This window comes from Lynx canadensis, chromosome A1, assembly GCF_007474595.2.
Source record: "Lynx canadensis isolate LIC74 chromosome A1, mLynCan4.pri.v2, whole genome shotgun sequence".
NCBI classification, from domain to species: Eukaryota; Metazoa; Chordata; class Mammalia; order Carnivora; family Felidae; genus Lynx; species Lynx canadensis.
The window spans coordinates 173,300,269-173,317,060 of NC_044303.2; the positions used below are offsets into that span (position 1 = coordinate 173,300,269).

At 42.4% G+C, this 16,792-nt stretch overlaps 1 non-coding gene across 1 annotated transcript; it reads left to right on the forward strand.

Annotated features, from left to right (window-relative positions):
• The first annotated feature begins 110 nt into the window (after positions 1 to 110).
• On the forward strand, positions 111 to 217 carry LOC115526197. Its single transcript, XR_003972571.1, has one exon. It is a non-coding gene; the product is annotated as a U6 spliceosomal RNA (small nuclear RNA).
• Positions 218 to 16,792: the final 16,575 nt, after the last annotated feature.

The following is a 16,792-nucleotide window of genomic DNA, read 5'->3' on the forward strand; positions in this document are numbered from 1 at the left end:
ACACATGTGCACATGCATTCTCTCTCTCAAAATTAAACATGAAAAAAATCCCTCCCTGATCACCCTTTCCCATCCTACACTTATCTTAATGCATCTAAATTCTGATTTCTGTGCTCACTTCGGCAGCATGTATACTAAAATTGGAACAATACAGAGAAGACTAGCATGGCCCCTGTGCAAGAATGACATGTAAATTCATGAAGCCTTCCAAATTTTATGCAGCTCTCCAGCAAACTGCCACCCTTTGTGGATTAACTTAGAGGAAACAATGTGAGTCAAAGCACAACGTGCAACACTGAATAATGAAATTGTGACATTTCATTAGAAAAACAAATAAATAAATAAATAATTCTGATTTCACACTCATATGCCCTTACTCACTTCCATGTTCCCAGATCCCAGCACAGGCCTAGGTCACCAGTAGACACTCTTATATTTCATGAATGAATGAATGAATGAATGACCACAGGGAGGAGCAAGGCAGAGAGGGATGGACACAGGTTTCTCCCACCATCTTGCTGCTCCAGCCAGAGTCCCTTCCATAGCTGGACTGTTAGGTGAATGTAGGGCCTATGCTACTTTCTCTTGTCATCAGCCACATAGGCAGCCTCACCAACTTCCACTACCCATCCAGCAGGAACTCCCAAATTCCACTCTGACCTGGGGTGAGATGGGAGGCTACGATCAGCCCAGGGCAGTAAAAGGCAGAATTATCTAGAGACTGGACCTTCCCCAGCCCATCCCCATGCCAGGCCCTGAGGAGCCTTGGCCCCACCCAGAACAGGGCAGAGAAGGCTTTAGTGCAAACAGGTGAGCTGCCCTGCAGACAAGATTCTCCTTCTTTCCTATTACTAGATTTGTCACACTCAGTGACTCCAGTTTCAGCCACAGAGTCTGCTCTGAAGAAATGACTCCACCAGTCTAAAACTGGGTACGTGATTACCAGTCTGAGGGCCAGCCTCGAACTAGGCATTCCTCCTTGCCCCATCCCTTGTGCCTGCAGGAAATCCTGGGGAAAGGAGAAGGTACTTGGTGCTAAGGTGGCCTCTAAAGTTTAATAGGAAAAAGCAGATTATTTCCCCCCTCTTCTGAGGTTGATGTACAATTCTGCCCTCACCTTAATCCCTGGGAAGCAACATGGGGCACAGAAGAGGGCTTACAGTGACATCAGCAACATAGTCCAACATAGTCCAGTACAATATCCCTCACTGATATCTATGACTAACCAACAACTTGACATCCATCCACAGATGAAAATGCCTTTATGGGAGCTGTGGGGTCCAGCACCACATGCCAGGAGACCCAAGAGGAGTCTCAAACACCCATGTGTCAAGTAACAGACCTCAGTCCCACCTGTAACCCTGAAATGGCCCATGAATCAGCTCTAGTCCCAGTCAGCCATGGTTCAAGAGACCTTGGAGAGCACTGTCTTAGACAATCACTCTTAGAGAAGAGAGCCTTTATAGAAGTCCAGGTTTCCAGAGAACTTCCAGCACATAGTTGCAGCAAAAAGTATGTGTGTGTGTGCACATCAAAGAAGGTAAGAGGTATAATTTGACTTTGCCCACATCACCTGTCACCCAAGCAGCACGGCTCAGGGCCAAGAAATCACCTTCTCAGCCCATGACTTCTCTAGCAGGGGGAAAGTGAGGGCATGCAAGTGAGCACCTGGCTTCCCAGGCTATGCAGAAATCTGGAAAACAGGCTTATTTCTCTGTTGCCCCATTCAGGGTACTGAGTTGTGTGCTGCATGACTGGGGCTGGGAGGAGCAAGTAGGACTCTTGGAGGGCATTAAAGGAACATGGATTCTATTAACTATATCATAAATTCTAATCAAAGGGCATAGAGTGGACTTACCACCACATTTACACTCACAGGAGCTCGATTTCCTCAGGAAATCCCATCAGGGAGGCATCACCCTGGCTGTGGTACAACTTGGAAACATGTCCACACTGACAGCAGCTGGGTTTCCTCAGGACCCTCTGTGGGAAGAGAAGGAAGTGGCTGGGAATCAATGTACCAGAGTTATAATCCAAAACAAAGATTTTCCTTCAGAAAACATCATCAATAGCCACTACTAAAATGACCCTGATCTACTGGGCAGCCATGGAACTTGAGATGTTGCCTACCCCAGTTCATTAACAATGAGCTCTGCATGTTTGTATATCTGAGAGCTGGTGTGTTTGAGGTTGGCTGGAGAGCTAAATCACCCTCATGAAAGAGACAGGACCCTGACCCCAGTCATCCTGCAGATGAAAGAGCTGATCAACATTACCAATGTCACTCTGTTTGATGCTTTCAGTGGCTTCCAGGACCTTCTCCTCCGAGGTGTTTCCAAATTCCTTCAGCTTATCCAGGATGTGTCCGTAAGGTGTTGGAGAGATCTGGGGCTGCCCAGGCTAGGGCTGGGCCTTCCAAAACCATTGACAGAACCACCAGCAGGACTGGAGGCAATAAGATGAGCCTCATGGCAGTGCCAGAGGGGCACTCTGGATCAGTCGTAGGACAGCATGGGTGAACCTGTACATTTTACAGCTACCTTCTTCCCAGAAGACTCTTCAAGTTGAACATATTGCACCTTTGTCTGGGAAGATAAAGGCATTAAATTACTGTCATGCTATTAGCAGGAGCAAGACTGCACTTATTCTTCTTGTGGCCAGACTCCTCCCATCCTTCCATTCCAAAGATGTCTTCTCCTGCATCCCCTGGGGTGAGATTTATGGCAGTTTACCCACATCCTTTGGGTTGATTGAGGTTTGGGATATACCACTTGCCTAGTTCTGGTGATTCTGGGACAAAGACACTTCTGAAACTTGAGAAGGATGGAAATCAGCTTTCTTTTTTTATTGAATTATGTTTCACATAAAACATTATGTGTTTGAAGTACAAAACATGTTGATTTGATGCATATATGTATTGTAATATGATTATCATTGTGGTGATAGTTGGCACCTCTATCATGTCACATAATTGTTATTTTGTTTTTGTGGTGGGAACAACCAAAGTCTAATCTCTTATCATTTTGGGTGAATATAATGCAATTTTATTGTCTATATGCTATATGCTATGCATTGGATTTCCAGGATTTATCTGACTACTGGTTGAAGATTTGGACCCTTAAACAAAATCTCTCCTGCTTCCCCATACCCCAGCCCATGGTAACCACTATTTTATTCTTGGTTTTTATAAGTTTGGCTCTTTCTGATTCCACACGTAGGTGATATTATACAGTATTTGTCTTTCATGGTCTGACTTATCTCACTTAGTATAATGCCTTCAAGTTCCATCTATGTTATCACAGAATGCAGGATTTCCTTCTGTCTCATGGCTGATTAATATTCCATTGTATCATGGCACCTGGGTGACTCAGTCTGCTGAGCATCCGACCCTTAGTTTTGGCTCAGGTCATGATCTCAAAGTCATGGGATTAAGCCCCACATGGGTCTCTGTGCTGAGTGTGGAATCTGCTTAAGATCTCCCTCTCTCTTTCTTTCCCTCTGCCCTCTACCCCCACTCACATTCTCTTCCTCTTTCTCTCTACCTCTCTCTCTCTGCAATAAAATAAATAAATAAAAATTTAAAATATTCCATTGTATCTATATACCACAACTTCTTTGTCCATTTATCTGTTGATGGACACTTGGGTTGTTCCCATGTCTTGGCTATTATGAATGGTGCAGTAAGCATAGGAGTGTATTCTTAAAAAGGCATAGAATGGCTGGATGGATTTAAAAAAAAAAAAAAGAAAACAAGATCTGACTATATCCTGCCTACAAGAGATTCACCTCAGCTTTAAGGACACACATAGGCTCAAGGTGAAGGAATAGAAAAAGATATTCCATGTAAGTGGAAACCAAAAGAGAACAAGATTAACTACGTTTATAGCAAACAAAATAGACTTAAGCCAAAAACTGTAACAAGAGACAAAGAAGGTCATTATATAATGATAAAAAGATCAATTCCTCAGGAACATATAACAGTTGCAAATATACATGTACTCAACATCAGGGCACTTAAATATATTAGGCAAATGCCAACTGATCTGAAAGGAGAAATAGACACTACCCCACTTTCAACAAAAGGTAGCTTATTCAGACAGAAAATCAAGAAGGAAACGCTGGATTTGAACTATACTTTAGTACAAATGTACCTAACAAATACATATAGAACATACCATCCAACAGCAGCAGATGCACATTCTTCTCAAGCACATATGGAACATTCTTCATGATAGAGCATGGTAAGTCACAAACAAGTCTTAGCAAATTTAAGAATACTGAATTGTACCAAGTATCTTTTCCAACTACAATGGCATGAAGCTAGGAATCAGTAACAGGAGGAAAATGAGAAAATTCACAAATATGTGGAAAGGAAACAACACTCCTGAACAACCAATGGATCAAGAAGAAATCAAAAGTAAATAAAAAATAACTTGAAACAAATGAAAATGGAAACAAAATAACCAAAATGTATGGGATGCATTGAAACAAACTCAAAGAGATCACATCCAAATGTTGAAGCTTACATGCAAAACAATAGTAAAAATACACTAAAAAATTCATCTATGAATTGATATCAGTTGACACCAAGGAAGCACTGTTAATTTTGTTAAATATAACAATGGCATTACAGTTATTTTTTTTAAGATCATATTTTTAAAAGATGTATATATATCAAAGTATTTAAAGGTGAAATGGCAAAAATATCTGAGATTGCCTTAAAACACAAAGAAAAAGTGACAAAGCAAATACAATTTTGGTAATTATTCAGTCTAAAGAATGGGGATATGCAAGTCCACTGTTGAATTTCTGTACTTGCTTATGTTTGTAGAGTTTCATAATAATTTAAAAGGAATAAATGGGTGGAAAAATTAGACCTGGTCAAACACAACTCTTTGACCCACCACCTACCCACTCTTTTCCAGTTCCAGGGAAGTTCCTAGACAGCTTTTTCCATCTGTGATACTTGGGAACAGAAAAGTGGACAGCAGGCAGCAACAAGCACCCGCACAGAGGGAACTACCAACCTGGGCCTCCCACCTCTCTGTCTGTAGCTCTTCCCATGCTCCTGCTTGGCCTCCATCAGCCCCCAAAGCCTTTCATCAATGGATAGTCAAGTCACCCCACCTTCTCTGGAGCCTCATCCCTTCCCTGTCCTACCTGAGGCTTCCTCAGGATGTCAGTAGTCAAACCCTTCCCTGCGGAGGCTGTTGAGTAGGGCACCGGCTACAGACAGCAAGAGGGCTAAGGGCTCAGCACCAGCACACACTTACTTAATCTCACCTGTGCCTCCCTGGCTTGCCAGGCACTGGGAAAGGACAATTTGCTCAAATGGGAGGATGCCTGCCCTCTACTGGGCACCAGTCGCTCAGGCCTCCAGCTACCTCCCCTAATCTAAGCAGAAAAAAGAACAGGAAGCAGGCCCAGGAGGACTTGGCCTGGTGGTTGAGGGCTACAGAGAAAGGAAGGAGGAGGAAGGAAGTGCCCTGTGGAACTGGCAGATGGAGAAAGACTTCCAGGTGGGGGCAGGGACATGATGCACAGCAGAGGAGAGCAGAGATTGTTTCTCTGCCTGCCTGCCTTCCAGTCTTGTGTTTATTCTTAAAACAGACCTAGAGCTGATCAAGGGCATGACTCTAACTTTGACAATGGGACACAGATGAGTAAGACCCTCTTTTAGGAGAGGAGCTTCCAGTGGGTGGGAAAGACACTTGCATAAACAGAACTATGCCCAGAGATCAGGGCCATATGGGCCTGGGGGCAAATTATGTGCTGTGGGCATCCAGGGGAAGCGCAGGGATAACCCTTCACAGTAGAGTAGGCTCTGGAAATCTCCTGTACCTACAGCAGAAGCCAAGAGCCATAGATCCAGAGCTTCCAGGGTAGTGATGAGAAATATCCTCATGATATACACTCATGGGAGGGTACTGAGCCCAAACAGTGAGAATTTCAAAGGGACATCAGGGCAAAACTGCAGGGAGGAGGCTGCAACATCGAGACACTCCAACCTCAGCTTAGGCTGTTTTAAACACCTGAGTAAATTTGAAAATCTAATTGGCTTTATTCAACAATTCATGAATAGGACAGCATCCCATCTAGCAGTCAGAAAGGAATTCTAGGGAGCTACACAAAAATGGAAGGCTTTTACAGGCAGAAGCTTTTACAGGCTTTTACAGGCTTAGGCAAGGGACACTGGGGGGTCAACAAGGGAGGGAGCCAGGTTTTAGTTACGCCAGGGAAGACTGTGAAGACTGCCCTTAGGATAGCAGTAGCCTGTAGGGAGAGGTGGAGGACACCAAGCACAGTGGAGACAGGCCAGATGACCTGGTGAACTGGCTTTAGAGGATCAGTTGGAAAATACCAAGGCTGAGAGCCCTGGGTGATCATGACTTCAAGGATTATGAGCCTCCAGTATCCTCATAAAGAAGTCTGGACCCTTCAGGTCATAATGCTCCAGAGAGGCCCAAATCACAGGCAAGTGGACATAGACCCTGCAAGGGCCCAACACAGCACCAGGTGAAAGAGGCCCAGTTACCCTCTAAGGACCCAGTCCTGTTGGAGATCTCCATTTCCCCAGAGAGATCCAACCTGGACGGGTTTGTGATATGATTTGAGAAGATGAGGCAGAGAGAAAACCCCAATGTTGATTTCAAATGGGAGCAACAGTTAGCCAAGTATTTTACACCAATTGTTCCTTTATATAAAGTGGTTTTTCTGCCTTCCTATAAGGCAACTATTTGCTACCACATTATGGAGATGGCTGGATTTTCTCCACATTCAGAAGCAATGTTTGGCATAGTTTGACTTAAAATATGAACTATATAATACACTTGAAATTTAGTTTTAAAGGCATTGGAGCATTTCATATATTTTTACTATAATAAACTGAAGTATGTATGGGAGAGGTATGTACTCCTGTACAGATTTTGAGCTAAATTCAGAAATTTACGTGTATTTATTTTTTTAAGTTTATTTATTTATTTTGAGAGAAAGCATGCACACAAGCTGGGGAAGGGAAGAGAGCAAGGGAGAGAGAGAATCCCAAGCAGGCTTTGTGCTGTGCTGAGCACAACATGGGGCTCAATCCTACAACCATGAGTTCATGACCTGAGCTGCAATCAAAAGTCGGACATTCAACCAAGTCAGCCAGGCATCCAAGAAATTTACATGTATTTAATTTTGCCTTCATTTTATAATCAGGGACGGATTGGAAGGTCCAAATTTTCATTACTTCTTCTTAAGTGTTTGCTCTTGGGAGTTCTCGCATCAGAAGAACATATGAGAAAAGACTCCTCATAATTTCCTTTCTGCCTCGTCCCCAAACCCACCAAAAGCAGCAAAGCAAATAAGAAACAGCAACTCCCTATCTTTGATTAAGTGGAGAGGGAAAACCTGTAACTCCAAACTCTAAAATAAATTAGAAAGACTGATAAGGGCAGAGAACACCAGGCCATCCAGGGAGACCTTCAAGGCAGGGACAGCACAGGACAAACCCATACAGGTCGATGGCCCACCTAGGAGCAGGGGCAGGGGTGGGGGGACAACAAAACAATCACATTTGATACAGTAGAGTGGAAGGAGACACGGTGCTCAGAGAGATAAGAGACTGCATACAGCAGCAAACCACTACATTGGCTAACATGGGGAAGAGAAAAGGGGTCTGGGGGAGGTAACAGCCCCAAAGCTGCAGCTCTTGATCAGCTCAGCAAAAAAGAGGTTGGCAGCCTTAGGCACAAGTACCTGTCTTCCCCATGAGACAGTACAAATACCTTGGCTTCTCCCCAACCCCATCCTTGTGAAAACAGCTAATCCAAGAAGAATTTGACCACAAAATGAATAGGCAAAGAATCTACAAGGAGGGGGAGGGGGGGAGAACATGGTGGCAGGGACGTAGACAGAGGATAAATAAAGGAGCAAGTGAAGAACATCTCTCCAAAATATTTTAGTGTAGAGGGAAGTAGCCAAGATGGTGGAAGAGTACAGAAGTTTTTTGTGTGTCTCCCGTCAATGAAATACAGCCATACCATACACTAAACCATCCTGCACACCTAGAAAACTGATCTGAGAATTAACAACAATCTGCACAACCTGAACCACAGAATTCAGCAGGTATGTGGCACGGAGAGGTGAACTTGGGGAGAGAGAAGGCACAGAGGGTGGGGAACCGCTTTTGCATGCAGAGAGAGGATGGAGACTGGGGGAGAATATGGGAAAAGCACCCATCCCCAAAAGCAGCTGGAGAGAAAGTGGAAAATTGGAAACAGCCACAGGGACTGAACTAAAAAGGCAAAAAGGACAAAGGAGAAAGGAGAGGGTTTAAATTCCATTAAGACTGTAATCAGGGAGAACGCAGAGTCTGAAACTTCGCAGCTCGATACCTGGCGGTGCTCTGGTGGAAAGGGTGAATCCCCAGGAGCAGAGTGGGGTCCGGGAGGTTCTTGGGCCACACGGGGAGAAGCGGTTCCACTGCTGGAAGGACATGTGGTAGAGGCTGTGAGGCCACCTGGGCCCAGCAGACCCCAGAGAATGGCCACATTCGCTGGTGCTGGAACAAGATTGTTGGGGGTTAAGCCTGGTGTCAGATGTGTGTTGTGATTTTCCATAATCCCTGAGGTGCTGCTGCTACACTATCTTGCGAACTTTTTCTGGGGTGGGCTGGCACCTGGCTGCAGTCTCTGGGCATCAGCAGCATCACGGTCCCACAAATGTTCCTGAGTGCGGCAGGCACCGGGCCATTGCTTGGTGAGATCCTCCGCAGGGGGCAGAGCAGGTCAAAGCCGCAGTGCCTCAGAAATGGGGGGCCGGGGAAGTCAGCCACATCTGAGACAAAACTCAGGAGGGAGGTGCTGCCTGGGGCATGGTCACAGACAATGTGGAAGCGGGGAGTGGACAGAAGCCGAAGATGGACGGGTGCGTGATTGCCGATCAGGGAGAACAGAGTTCTGAAACTAGAGACTGGGTAGCTGGGTGACACCATTTCACCACTGCCAAGCATGTGCATATGCACCTACAAGCGCCACAACAATTCACCCCAGTAGGCTAGCAGTGCCATCTAGTGGAGAATGGAGCCATTACACTAAGCCCCGCCCAACTGGGCCAACCTCACTCTTCAAGAACACAAGTCTCACCGCCTGCTTAGTTTATGGACTATAAAGCACTTTATAGTTTGACTTCTAGGGGAAAACAAAGTAATTTCAGTTGTATTTCAGTCTGTTAGCTGGTCCAACTATTCAATTTTCTTTCTTTCTTTCTTCTTTTTCTCTTTTTCGTTTCTTTTTCTTGAATACAGAAAGAGAAAAAATTCAATTTATTTTCAATTTTTATTAAAAATATTTTTCTTTGTTTTTTTACCATATGTTTTACTTTTGTATAAATTTTTTAAAATTCTATTTTGCTTCCATCATTTCATTTTAGTCTACTTCAGTGTATTCATTTTTTCAAATTTTCAAACAATTTCCTTTTTTTTTCTTTTTTTCCCCCTTTTTTCTCTAATCTATCAAGACACTTTCAACACCCAGACCAAAACACACCTAGGATCTAGCATCATTTATTTTATTTTGTGTGTTTGTTTTTAATTTTTTAACTTTAATATTTTTAAATTTTTTTTTAATTTTTTATACCTCATTTATTCCTTTTCTCCATTCAAAATGACAAAACAAAAGAATTCACCCCAAAAGAAAGAGCAGGAAGAAATAACAGCCAGGGACTTAACCAACACAGATACAAGCAAAATGTCTGAACAAGAATTTAGAATCACGATAATAAGAATACTAGCTGGAGTTGAAAATAGATTAGAATTCCTTTCTGCAGAGATGAAAGAAGTAAAAACTAGTCAGAATTAAATAAAAAATGCTATAACTGAGCTGCAATCTCGAATGGATGCCGCGGTGGCAAGGATGGATGAGGCAGAACAGAGAATCAGTGATATAGAGGACAAACTTATGGAGAATAATGAAGCAGAAAAAAAGAGGGAGATTAAGGCAAGAGAGCATGATTTAAGAATTAGAGAAATCAGTGACTCATTAAAAAGGAACAACATCAGAACCATAGGGGTCCCAGAAGAGAGAGGAAGAGAGAGAAATAGGAGTAGAAGGGTTATGTGAGCAAATCATAGTGGAAAACTTTCCTAACCTGGGGAAAGACACAGACATCAAAATCCAGGAAGCACAGAGGACTCCCATTAGATTCAACAAAAACCAACCATCAACAGGCATATCATAGTCAAATTCACAAAATACTCAGGCAAGGAGAGAATCATGAAAGCAGCAAGGGAAAAAAAGTTCTTACCCTACAAGGGAAGACAGATCAAGTTTGCAGCAGACCTATCCACAGAAACTTGGCAGGCCAGAAAGGAGTGGCAGGATATATTCAATGTGCTGAATCAGAAAAATATGCAGCCAAGAATTCTTTATCCAGCAAGGCTGTCATTCAAAATAGAAGGAAAGATAAAAAGTTTTCCCGGCAAACAAAAATTAAAGGAGTTTGTGACCACTAAACCAGCCCTGCAAGAAATTTTAAGGGGGACTCTCCGAGGGGAGAAGAGATAGATAGAAAGATAGATAGATAGATAGATAGATAGATAGATACCAAAGCAACAAAGATTAGAAAGACCAGAGAATACCACCAGAAACTCCAACTCTACAAACAACATAATGGCAATAAATTCATATCTTTCAGTACTCACTCTAAACGTCAATGGACTCAGTGCTCCAATAAAAAGACATAGGGTAACAGAATGGATAAGAAAACAAGATCCATCTATATGCTGTTTATAAGAGACCCACTGTAGACCTAAAGACACCTTCAGATTGAAAGTAAGGGGATGGAGAACCATCTATCACGCTAATGGTCAACAAAAGAAAGCCGGAGTAGCCATATTTATATCAAACTTTCTAGACTTTAAAATAAAGCCTGTATCAAGGATGAAGAAGGGGTCTATCCACCAAGAAGACCTAACAATTGTAAACATTTATGCACCAAATGTGGAAAAACCCAAATATGCAAGTCAACTAATCACAAACATAAAGAAGTTCATTGATAGTAATACCATAATAGTAGGAGATTTCAACATCCCACTCACAGCAATGGACAGATTATCTGATCAAAAAATCAACAGGAAAAAATGGCTTTGAATGACACACTAGGCCAGATGGTCTTAACAAATATACTCAGAACATTTCATCCTAAAGCAGCAGAATATACATTCTTCTCCAGTGCACATGGAACATTCTCCAGAATATACCACATACTGGGACACAAATAAGCCCTCAACAAGTACAAAAAGATAGAGATCATATCATGCATATTTTCAGACCACAATTCTATGAAACTAGAAATCAACAAGAAAAAAATTGGAAAGGTAACAAATACTTGGAGACTAAAGAGCATCCTACTAAAGAATGAATGGGCCAACAAAGAAGTTAAAGAGAAAATTAAAAAGTATATGGAAGCTAATGAAAATGATAACACCACAACCCAAAACCTCTGGGACACAGCAAAGGCAGTCATAAGAGGAAAGTATATAGCAATCCAGGCCTTCCTAAAGAAGGAAGAAGGATCTCAGATACACAACCTAACCTTATGCCTTAAAGAGCTGGAAAAAGAAAAGCAAATAAAACCCAAAACCAGCAGAAGACAGGAAATAATAAAGATTAGAGCAGAAATTAATGCTATTGAAACAAACAAACAAAAAACAGTAGAACAGATCAATGAAACCAGAAGCTGATTCTTTGAAAGAATTAACAAAATTGATAAACCACTACCCAGTTTGATCAAAAAGAAAAAGGAAAGGACCCAAATAAATAAAATCAAGAATGAAAGAGGAGAGATCACAACCAACATAGCAGAAATAAAAACAATAATAAGAGAATATTATGAGCAATTATATGCCAATAAAATGGGCAATCTGGAAGAAATGGACAAATTCCTAGAAACATATACATTACCAAAACTGAAACAGGAAGAAATAGAAAATTTGAACAGACCTATAACCAGTAAAGAAATCGAATTAGTAATCATAAATCTCCCAAAAAACAAGAGTCCAGGGCCAGATGGCTTTCCAGGGGAATTCTACCAAACATTTAAGGAAGAGTTAACACCTATTCTCTTAAAGGTGTTCCAAAAAACAGAAATGGAGGAAAAGTTCCAAACTATTTCTATGAGGCCAGAATTACCTTGATTCCAAAACCAACAGAGACCCCACTAAAAAAGGTGAACTATAGACCAATTTCCCTGATGAACATGGATGTAAAAATCCTCAACAAGATATTAGCCAACTGAATCCAACAATACATTGAAAAAATTATTCACCATGACGAAGTGGGATTTATACCTGGGATGCAGGACTGGTTCAATATCCACAAAACAATTAATGTGATTCATCACATCAATAAAAGAAAGGACAAGAACCATATGATCCTCTCAGTAGATGCAGAGAAGGCATTTGACAAAATACAGCATTCTTTCTTGATAAAAACCCTCAAGAAAGTAGGGATAGAAGGATCATACCTCGAGATCATAAAAGCCATATATGAAAGACCCAATGCTAATATTATCCTCAATGGGGAAAAACTGAAAACTTTCCCCCTAAGATCAGGAACAAGACAGGGATGTACAGTCTCGCCACTGTTATTCAACATAGTATTGGAAGTCTTAGCCTCTGCAATCAATCAGACAACACAAAGAAATAAAAGACATCCAAATTGGCCAGGAGGAGGTCAAACTTTCACTCTTCGCATATGACATGATACTCTATATGGAAAGCCCTAAAGATTCCACCAAAAAACTTCTAGAACTGATTCATGAATTCAGCAAAGTGGCAGGATATAAAATCCATGCACAGAAATCAGTTGCATTCCTACTCACCAACAATAAAGCAACAGAAAGAGAAATCAAGGAATCGATCCCATTTACAATTGCACCAAAAAACATAAAATACCTAGGAATAAATCTAACCAAAGAGGTGAAAAATCTATACACTGAAAATTATAGAAAGCTTATGAAAGAAATTAAAGAAGACACAAAAAAATGGAAAAATATTCCATGCTCCTGGATGGGAAGAACAAATATTGTTACAATGCCCATACTACCCAAAGCAATCTACATATTCAATGCAATCCCTATCAAAATAACACCATCATTCTTCACAGAGCTAGAACAAAGAATCCTAAGATTTGTATGGAACCAGAAAAGACCCCGAATAGCCAAAGCGATCTTGAAAAAGAAAACCAAAACAGGAGGCATCACAATCCTGGACTTCAAGCTATATTACAAAGCTGTAATCATCAAGACAGTATGGTACTGGCACAAGAACAGACACTCAGATCAATGGAACAGAATAGAGAACCCAGAAATGGATCCACAAACATATGGCCAACTAATCTTTGACAAAGCAGGAAAGAATATCCAATGGAATAAAGACAGTCTCTTCAGCAAGTGGTGCTGGGAAAACTGGACAGCAACATGCAGAAGAATGAACCTGGACCACCTTCTTACACCTTAAACAGAAATAAACTCAAAATGGATGAAAGACCTCAATGTAAGACAGGAAGCCATCCAAATCCTCGAGGAGAAAGCAGGCAAAAACCTCTCTGATCCTGGACAGAGCAAATTCTTACTCAACACGTCTCCAGAGGCAAGGGAAACAAAAGCAAAAATGAACTACTGGGACCTCATCGAAATAAAAAGCTTCTGCACAGTGAAGGAAACAATCAGCAAAACTAAAATGCAACTGACAGAATGGGAGAATATATTGCAAACGACATATCAGATAAAGGTTTGGTATCCAAAATCTATAAAGAACTTATCAAACTCAACACCCAAATAACAAATAATCCAGTGAAGAAATGGGCAAAAGACATGAATAGACACTTCTCCAAAGAAGACATCCAGATGGCCAAGTGACACATGGAAAAATGCTCAACATCACTCGACATCAGAGAAATACAAACCAAAACCACAATGAGATACCACCTCACACCAGTAAGAATGGCTAACATGAACAACTCAGGCAACAGCAGATGTAGGTGAGGCTGTGGAGAGAGAGGATCTCTTTTGCATTGTTGGTGGCAATGCAAGCTGGTGCAGCCACTCTGGAAAACAGTATGGAGGTTCCTCAAAAAAATTAAGAATAGAACTACCTTATGACCCACCAATTGCACTACTAGGTATTTATCCACGGGATACAGGTATGCTGTTTTGAAGGGACATATGCACCCCAATGTTTATAGCAGCACTATCAACAACAGCCAAAGTATGGAAAGAGCCCAATGTCCATCGATGGATGAATGGATAAAGAAGATGTGGTATATATATACAATGGAGTATTACTCGGCAATCAAAAAGAATGAAATCTTGCCATTTGCAACTATGTGGATGGAACTGGAAGGTATTATGCTAAGTGAAATTAGTCAGAGAAAGACAAAAATCATATCACTTTACTCATATGAGGACTTTAAGAGACAAAACAGATGAACATAAGGGAAACAAAAATACAAACAGGGAGGGGGACAAAGCATAAGAGACTCTTAAATATGGAGAACAAACAGAGGGTTACTGGAGAGGTTGTGGGAGGGGGGATGGACTAAATGGGTAAGGGGCATTAAGGAATCTACTCCTGAAATCATTGTTGCACTATATGCTAACTAGCTTGGATGTAAATTAAAAAATAAATTTAAAAAATTATCTATAGGGGTGCCTGCATGGCTCAGTTGGTTGAGCATCCAACTCTTGATTTTGGCTCAGGTCATGATCTCACAGTTCATGGGTTCAAGCCCTGTGCTGTCAGTGCAGAGCCTGCTTGGGATTCTCTCCCTCTCTCTCTCTCTGACCTGCTCTCTCTCTCTCTCTCTCTCCCTCCCTCTCTAAAAATAAATAAACATTTGAAGAAGAAGAAGAAGAAGAAGAAGGAGGAGGAGGAGGAGGAGGAGGAGGAGGAAAGAAAATGCCCCCTCCATAAACCAAGCTCTGTGAAAAGCTACCTTGGATGTGGAAATCCTCAGCCCTGGAGGACCAGGCTAGAAGCATAGGACATTTCTAACACAAGGTGCTCTCCAAGAAGATTTCTGAAGGGAGGGTGTCATCCTTGTAACTAACTGCAAAGACTTATCTACAGAAAAGAATGTAGCCACATTAGCTTCCTCTCATCTCCCCAGGGGATGTACCACCTCTTGGATAGAAAATGAGAGTGGGCTTTGGAACAGAGGAAAAGAAGTGCCTCAAATTCAAGGCCACCAGTGTGGTTCAGCCCAAATCAGAGTCTCTGGAGGCTCTAACAGAGAACTGCTTCCTTCTTCAAGGAGATGGCCAGGGTGAGCCAGATTCCTGGACCCACTGCTCTCTTCCTCCCAGAGCCGCTGATATACAGAAACGGTAACAGTCCGTTTAACAGTCCGATAACAGAGCGATGGTGGCAGAGACCCAGCTTCCCAAGGGCCTAAGGGCATTCCAGCTACACCAGAACAGACTTCCCCACACCATACAGTGGGGTTCTGGAAGCAGCAACATCCAGAGAAATCAACGTGCTTTTGGAGATTCTTCAAGCTTTCCAGGGTCCTATCCTGTAAACACCTTCACCCAGGACTGACCAGGGCAACAAAGTTGTGGACCCACCATGGGAAGGAAGACATTCTTGGAATGGTAAGTAGGGCCCCAACCCAGTTAACAGGAACAGTAAAAGACATGCAATGTGTTGGGGTTTTTTTTGAATGGGGAGGAATCTAAGCTATTCCTATCACCATGATGTCATCCATTTAATAGATCAGCATGACACCGTGTGGGTGAAGGTTGCTGTGCACGAAGTTGTTGCCCAGAGACTGGATATATCTTATGGCATCATGAGGTTATGTGTGCACTCCAACTCCTAAAGTTCATTCATTCATTGTTGCTCACAGGCTTTCAAGGCTCACTTGCTACAGGGGCGCCTGGGTGGCGCAGTCGGTTAAGCATCCAACTTCAGCCAGGTCACGATCTCGCGGTCCGTGAGTTCGAGCCCCGCGTCAGGCTCTGGGCTGATGGCTCAGAGCCTGGAGCCTGTTTCCGATTCTGCATCTCCCTCTCTCTCTGCCCCTCCCCCGTACATGCTCTGTCTCTCTCTGTCCCAAAAATAAATAAACGTTGAAAAAAAAAATTAAAAAAAAAAAAAGGCTCACTTGCTACAATGATGTGCCTCTTTCTCCTGACCCTGAAGATGCACTTTCCTTTTCCTCAAGCTGAACAATGTATCTACATTTCATATAATACTTTGTGTTTGGAGTGGGGGGACCTCTTCTTTTCTCCTCCCTCTTGGTAATCCAAGGATGCATGAAACAGCAGCCCTGTGGCAGCCAGCTTCCAAGATGACTCCTAATGGTTCTTCCTTACTGGTATCCATGGTCCCGTGTAGTCCCTTCTCACACTGAACAGTATTGATCTGTGCAACCAATAGGATGCTGCAGAAATGAGAACATGTGACTTCCAAGGCTGGGTCATAAAGGCATTGCATTTCTGCCTTGCTATCACTTGGATCACTTACTTGAGGGAAACCAGCCACCAAGTCAGGAGGACATTACACTAGCCTTGTGGAGAGGCCCACATGGTGAGGAACCAAAGCTCCTTCCAATAGCCATGTGATGAGCTATCTTGGCTCCATCCTGGGAGAAGATCCTCCAGCCCCATCAAAGCCTTTATATGATGTGGCCCTGAGTGACATCTTGACTACACCTCATGATAGACCCTGGGCCAGAACACCCAGATAAGCTGCTCCAAATTCCTGACCCACAGAGAAATGATGTGAGATAATGTCTATTTTTGTTTT